At 44.4% G+C, this 8,062-nt stretch overlaps 1 long non-coding RNA gene across 1 annotated transcript; it reads left to right on the top strand.

Annotated features, from left to right (window-relative positions):
• Window positions 1-3,011: 3,011 nt before the first annotated feature.
• On the top strand, window positions 3,012-6,619 carry LOC130385578 (uncharacterized). The gene is made up of 4 exons (XR_008896043.1): window positions 3,012-3,168; window positions 3,628-3,699; window positions 4,268-4,422; window positions 4,845-6,619. It is a non-coding gene; the product is annotated as an uncharacterized LOC130385578 (long non-coding RNA).
• Window positions 6,620-8,062: the final 1,443 nt, after the last annotated feature.

The raw sequence follows: 8,062 nt of genomic DNA, 5'->3' as shown, positions 1-8,062 counted from the left end.
CTTCTGCAAAAAGCAGTGACGAGATCCTCAGACCACCGAACTGCAACCCCTCCCCACCACGACTACGCCTCGATATCCTGTCCATGTATATCACAAACAGGATTGGTGACAAGGCGCAGCCCTGGCGGAGACCAGCACCCACTGAGAACGAAACTGACTGGCTGCCGAGGACGCAAATGTATTTTTATTTATTTTTTAAAACAACCTCTTGCCTACAGAGCAAGCGTCTCTATCGATTGGGCCACGGCCACGGTGACCACACTGTTGTAACTGGATTTACTAATATATATCTATATGACGCTACAAAAAACAACAAATGAGAGGAGAACTCCTCAAAGCAGATCTGCCTGGCTGAACTGATTTGGTCTGCTTCTCTTGTTCAGCGATTTGGCGCAAACACTTCAAATGCATTAGCTGAGAGAAAAGAAGGGCGGAGATTATTAGAATACTAAAGAAACGCCGTATTTTACGGCGTTGTGATGTGCACAAAAGCGCCGTATTTTACGCTTTTTACGCGCGCTCTTGAAAGGCTTAATTGCGGCGTAAAAAGCGGCGCTTTTTTGCGCATGACGGCGTAAAATGCAGCGTTTTTCTACATTTTACGGCGTTTTTTACGGCGTAATGAAGGTGATACGCGTCTAAATTATGCAGTTTTCTGGCGGGGATGGCTTGCCATACTTACACACGTTGAAGCGTCGCGTTAGGGGCGTTAGACACGGCAGACGCACGTAATTACGCACGTAAACGCAGTAACGCGCCCAACGCACCTACGCCCGGAGTTCAAAAAATCGAACTTTCAACGCTCCAACGCGTGACGCTTAGCCTCGATAGCCAATCAGCGTGGAGCTTGACCCGACGTCACTGGCAGAGAGTAGTGACGCTTGCTCAGAAGCATACGGCCGACATCTTTCTTTATTCTGGGTGCAAATAGTAACATAGTTACGCCATTAAATGCATTTATGGAAACAATTTTAGCGAGAAATGTGCATTTTACTTTCATAATGTTCGCTCGGTGAATGTGAAGGATGTTTGGTTTGATAGTTATGACGAAGAGGGAACGCTCCGTTCACTTGCATGGACATGGACTCATCTAGCTGCGTTGGTGCGTTGAAGCGTTGGAAGCGTTGAACCATCACCACACAATGATCAAGCGTCAGATTAGGCGTGTTACTCGCGTTATCCAACGCGAGTAACGCGTTTGGTGTGGCCGTAGCGTAAAGTAACGCATTGTCGAGAGCTGCAGTGCCTCCATGTTTCGCCGTAACATAAAGCTGTGTTGTCTTTACTAGTTTCACTACAATGTAGTGACCATCACTAGCTAGTGGAAAATACATTTGTGTCTAGTACAGTGATATATTTGTGTATGTGTGTGTGTGTGTGTGTGTGTGTGTGTGTGTGTGTGTGTGTGTGTGTGTGTGTGTGTGTGTGTGTGTGTGTGTGTGTGTGCATGGACTTGTACTCACCTATTTGAATGGAATTCAAATAGGTGGCAATAATTTACATCTCAAACATTGCAGGTATATCAAATGTAGATCAGTGAGGTACTCAGTGATTAAAATCAACTTGTGAACTTATTAATTCAACTGATTTACAAGAGACATAATATGCGACATTTGCTACATGTGTGAGATGAGCCATGCCTAATCAAATAAAACAAATCCCCATACCACATATATGGGTTAACATAAAGAGGTGACATGCATGAGCATAATGACCATCACTTCTACTGAGACAATCACTATGTCTTCAAACAATCGACAACAATAGCACTGTCTGTGATCGTGGAATCCATTCATACAACAGGTAGTGTTTGACTCTAACTACAGCATCAACTAGTTAACTTTAACCTATAAGTCAAGTCAGAACTTAGGTCCAGACAGTGGTTTGTTACCAGTAGAGCTCTGGTCCAGACAGTGGTTTGTTACCAGTAGAGCTCTGGTCCAGACAGTGGTTTGTTACCAGTAGAGCTCTGGTCCAGACAGTGGTTTGTGACCAGTAGAGCTCTGGTCCAGACAGTGGTTTGTTACCGGTAGAGCTCTGGTCCAGACAGTGGTTTGTGACCAGTAGAGCTCTGGTCCAGACAGTGGTTTGTTACCAGTAGAGCTCCGGTCCAGACAGTGGTTTGGTACCAGTAGAGCTCCGGTCCAGACAGTGGTTTGTTACCAGTAGAGCTCTGGTCCAGACAGTGGTTTGTTTACCTGTCCTTGACCTGACCTGCAAACCCGAACAAATGTCCTCATTCCCCCCAGTTGGGACACTTTGCTCTGTTAAGCAGCTTTCACTCCGATGCGCGGCAACTCGCTGCCTCCATTCATTTCATGAGGGATGGGCGGCAGAGGGGAGGCGGTTGCAACCAAGGCTGTTGGACCAGGAAGCGGTTGCCGCCCACGTGAACACGCACAGATTTTGCCCTACCGCTCATCTTTTCCTGCGCTGAAACTTTCGGCGCCAGCCGCCCAGCAGTAGCAGCCGCTAGTAGAACGCCTGGCCCTTTCCCACCGCCGCGTGAACCCTCCGGCAGCGAGGAGGTTATCAGGGCGGCTGCCGCGCGGCGGTGTGCTAGCAGCTTTAGCTGGCAACTACAGTGGGCTGTAGTTGCTGTGAAATAGATGAATTAATAAATGATGTAAATTAGAGTCCAGCAACGACAGGCACTGAACAACTTACATTTTTTTGCTGCAAAGACATTACATGAACGTTATTTTAATGCTGCTGCTGTGACAGGTAAAGTAATTAAGAATCAAACCCCAGAATGCTGTATTCTTCAAGCAAAACCAATGAGAATATTTTCATAAGGCACAAATCAGTTACGTTTAGGCAAGGCATTTATTCAGACAAATAAAGCCTAAATAAATAAAGCCTTGTATAAATAAGCAAAGCCTTGTATGTAGTCTAAAGTGCATACAAGACAAATAATCTTCTGACATTCAGCTTGTGTGTGTGGTGCGTGTGTTTGTGTTGACCAATCATTGCAAGCAAGATTGGTCAGAATTAAAACATGTGACACCGTTTTTCCAGCTAATATAGCAGGGCTGAAGGCTGAGAGCAGAAGCCCTGGAAGCTGTCAGAGAGGAGCCATGGACACTGTCTCTGAACCGGACCCTGGACTCACTAAGGAACCTGAGGACAAGTCTTTGGACCCGAGGAAGACCAGCCACAGAAGATTTGGTAGGTGACCTTTTTAGAGCATTTAAAAGAAATAAACCACTCAAATAAATATTTTCATGTATTATGTTTATGTATTACTGTATAACTGTGTGTATGAATGTATTACTGTGTAACTGTATGTGTGTACATGTCAATAATCAGGGAATAATAACAGGTATGCTGGAGACCAGTTGTTCTGCTTAAGTGTGTTCATAATTCAACACGAGAGCTACAGTACTTCTGATGTTTCTTCTAGATGGGGAGGGATTCTGCAGACCGTAGGAAGACTGTCTGGACTGTGAATGACAGCCATGCAGTATGAATATATCCCTGTGTACATAACTGTGTGTGTGTGTGGTGTGCGTGTGTGTGTGTGTGTGTGTGTGTGTGTGTGTGTGTGTGTGTGTGTGTGTGTGTGTGTGTGTGTGTGTGTGTGTGTGTGTGTATGTGTGTGTGTGTGTGTGTCCTATTCCTGAACAGCCCTAAAGTCCTGCAACATTGTCTTGCTGATATTCGGACTGCTGAGTATTCTCTTAATCTCCCTGCAGTTCAGTGAGTCTGAATCATATCATCCTGATTAAAATAAAAATAACAATAGCAGTAAAAATTTGAATATTATTATTGATATTACTATTATTATTATTAATAATAATAATAATAATAATAATAATAATAATAATAATAATAATAATAAAAACAATAATAATTCATTCTTATAGTAAAATTATAATGCCATCCAGTCCCTTCCGGCTACCATTGTATGTTGTACGTCCTGGCACTTAATGTACACACTTTTGTACGCACTTAATCTACATTGCACATATTCATAGTACTTAATTGTGAAGCATCTGTAGTAGCTGCAATCACTGCTATACACAGGGAATGGGTTAGCCTGGCGATTGTTGGAACTTGCACTTGGTGCTATGAACATCTTTACTGTACCGACAGCGATATATTGTTTCACTTCTTATGACAAATGTACTTATTGTAAGTCCCTTTGATAAAAGCGTCTGCTAAATGCCCTAAATGTAAATGTAAATAATCATAATAATTGTAATTGTTATAAGAATTTGTATTAATATTAGTTTGTATTAATACTAATTAATATTCAACTCATTAGGATTTTCTATAAAACCCTAATGAGGGTTTAGACGACCAATCAGAGGCCTGGGTGGAGAGGGGCTTCCTCTTCGTCAGAGGTGGGAGGTACGGTCTGCTGCATGGCGAGCAACAGCGCTGGCACGGCCAATCACAGCGCTGAGCTGCTTGTCTTTGGTAAGTCCTGGATCCAAGGAGAGATGTTTGTTGATATATTCATCCTATTTTTAATTGATCACTTATGTCCCTGCTTGTTTATATTGTGTTATATATATATCACTGTTTGTTCATTGTTCATTGTTATTGTCTTAATGTATGCACCTTACTCACCAAGCCAAATTCCTGGTTGATGTAAAACCCTTCTTGGCAATTAAATCCTTTCTGATTCTGATTCTGATTGTTGGTGTCTTCATAACATTGTTGTTGATGTATTCATAATATTGTTGTTGATGTTTTCATACCTTTATTGTTGAGGTGTGTGTATCTATGTATGTGTTCATATCTATGTATATGTACACAGAGCGAACAGTACTAGTGATGATGATGATGATGTGGATGAAGAATGGTTCAGCAGCTCATCATGTCTGGTTCTACCTCAGATGCCTGTGAACTCACACTGGACCCCAACACGGCCCACAGACAGGAAGGAAGGTGACGTGGGTTGGAGAGGACCAGTCGTATCCGGATCACCCAGAGAGATTTGACTCCCGGCCCCAGGTGTTGGGTAGAGAGGCTCTGACTGGCCGCTGTTACTGGGAGGTAGAGTGGGAAGGACTTCTTGAGATAGGAGTGACATACAGAGGAATAACAAGGAGAGGACGGGGTGGTGACAGCAGGCTTGGAGGGAACAAGAAGTCCTCGGCCCCGTATCCCGATATCGATGGATCTTCGCTCGTAAGATGGTTCGAAAGATGGATCTTTCGAACCATCGATAATTTCTTTGGAGCGTTTCCCGAAACTCCTCTTAACGTGAACGCGCATTCGCTGCACTCACGACGATCGTAGGATTGTACCTGTCCACTGACATGGTGCTGAAACGGGCTATGACGCAGGGGGAGACGCAGGAATGTCGGAGGAAAATGGGGTTAAAAAGGGTTAAAATATCTCCCCATCAAGGCCAACCGCAGAGTAGCCTACGAAAAGAATAGATTGCAATAATATGAATGCTAAAGATATTAAAACACAATTGATTAAGCCTAGGCCGACATATATAGCAGTCCTAATCCTGAGCGCACGATCGGGAGGTGGAAGTTGCGCTTTAGATGCCTTCACAAGTCCAGCGGAGGGCTCCAGTTTTCGCTGGCCAAGTCATGCGCTGTGATACGTGTGACAGCTATGTTGCACAACATTGCAGCTAAGGCTGGGGTAGCTTTGGTTGAACCGGAGGACATTGAGGACGATGGCGACGAGGAAGATCGGTGTGAGGACGGCCTCCCTCATAACTATGCGGCTGGTTTTCATGCACGTCGAAGAGTGATTGAGACTTTTTTTAACCCCCTCCACCCTCCCACATGTCACTAAACATTCCCGTCAACGTGACCAATCCCCACCATATCCCAGCCTTTTGCCTGCTCCTTTGCATTTTTTTAAATATTTTTATCATTAATCTTTTTATTATTTTTTTATTTTATTTTGTTTTACATTATTTTAGGCTACGTTTTATGAGTAGCCTATGTCAGTCTGCACAAATCCCCCCCACTTTCTCTCACACATTTTAAGTGCCCTGCCTGCTCAAACATTTCCTGGACTGTCTCTCTCAAACTAAGAACATAATGGCCCACATTAGGCTCAGACGCACGTGATACACCATTACCAATGTGTTATAATAAAACACATTCAATACTAGGAATGTCCGCTGGCTACGCCACTGAGGCTATAGTAGGCTAACGAGGCTCTTAGCGTCCTACGAGTACCCTGGAGCACTCGTTAGCTACTCGTGACTTGTGAGCGTTTTCAAGACGTCCGTTACCATAGATGCTTTCGGGAAACGGTGTGAAAACTGTAGGATGCTCGTACGACCCACTCTGCGATCCACTTAGGCTAAAGATGCTTTCGGGAAACGGGGCCCTGGAGTCTTTATTGTTATGATGGTGGTTACTCTGCCCGGTACAACGGTAGACCAACAGTCCTCCCTCTCCGCCCCGCTGGCTCCACCAGAGTAGGAGTGTATCTGGAGTGGCCTGCTGGCTCTCTGTCCTTCTACAGAGTGTCCCCAGGTGGAGGAGGGTCCTCAGACACACTGACACACCTCCACACCCTCTGGTCCTCCTTCACCCAGGAGGACCTCCTCCTTCACCCAGGAGGACCTCCTCCCGGGGGTGGGGCTCTGGTGGACCCCAGTGGGGTCCTCAGCCTCTCTGTGTCGGTGGTAGAAAGAGAGTGGGGGGGAGCAGGAGCCTCCCGGGGTGGAGGGTGGAGGGTGGAGGGGGCGGCACTTTGCACGCACACAAACACACACACACACACACACGCACACATACGCATGCAAACACATACACACACATACACACACACACACACACAAACACACACCGACACACAACCACACACCGACACACACACACACACATACAGACACACAAACACACACCGACACACAACCACACACCGACACACACACACACACACATACAGACACAGAAACACACACACACATACACACACACAAAAAACACATACAAAGACAGACAGACACACACACACACATGCACACACACAAAAACAAACCTACATAAAAACGACACACACACACTGAGAGGACTGACGACTCAGTGTGACTGTGGCAGTTATAGTCTCTCTCTCTCTCTCTCTCCCTCTCTCTCTCTCTCTCTCTCTCTCTCTCTCTCTCTCCCTCTCTCTCTCTCTCTCTCTCTCTCTCTCTCTCTCTCTCTCTCTCTCTCTCTCTCTCTCTCTCTCTCTCTCTCTCTCTCTCTCTCTCTCTCTCTCTCTTCTGGTATAGCATGATAAACCATGAAAAGGCTTTTAAGATCTCCCATAGTTAGATAAGCACATTTATTATTTGAAATGTACATAAAATACCTATTGATGGTCAATCTTTATATATTTTCAGACTTCATCAGTTTAAGTCTTAATGAGCTCTTATATCATCATTTTTGTCATAATCCTGATTTGCGACCTGATTTAAAGCAGATTTTATATTTTATTCATAATAACCAAGATGTCTATGGGATAATGTTGCATGTTGTAAATTACTTTAAACTGAATCTTGATTTTTTGTGTTCTGTTGGGAACCAAGCGGCCGCAGAACATGTTCAGTTATTAAAGATACATGCTCACCTGTTGATGATTTGTAAAGTCTGCTGCTTCTATTGTTTTAGTCCTCGTGTTTATTGTGTACATGTAAGGGACTATTTTTCTGTCTTTTTTGTTAATGAAGCATAATTGTAATAAACAACTCAGTGGATCCAACTGAATGTTCTCGTGTGTTTTCTTGTTTTATTAGTGAATAATAAGAATAATAAGAATAATTATATATTAATCAGAAATTATAAATAAAACAATAAATGTTATTCCAATTTTATTCTGGGACCTCCTCCCTGGGTTTTGGTTGGGGGGGGGGTGCCTCAGTGTCTCTGTGTCGGTTGTAGAAAGAAACCACAGACAGACGGCCGGACACACTCTCTCTCTCTCTCTCTCTCTCTCTCTCTCTCTCTCTCTCTCTCTCTCTCTCTCTCTCTCTGTCTCTCCCCGTCTCTCTCTCTCTCTCTCTCTCTCTCTCTCTCTCTCTCTCTCTCTCGCTCTCTCTCTCTCTCTCTCTCTCTCTCTCTCTCTCTCTCTCTCTCTCCCCGTCTCTCTC

This window comes from Gadus chalcogrammus, chromosome 7, assembly GCF_026213295.1.
Source record: "Gadus chalcogrammus isolate NIFS_2021 chromosome 7, NIFS_Gcha_1.0, whole genome shotgun sequence".
NCBI lineage: Eukaryota > Metazoa > Chordata > Actinopteri > Gadiformes > Gadidae > Gadus > Gadus chalcogrammus.
The sequence above is the reverse complement of the archived record's forward strand: the minus strand, read 5'-3'. Positions and strand labels throughout refer to the sequence as shown.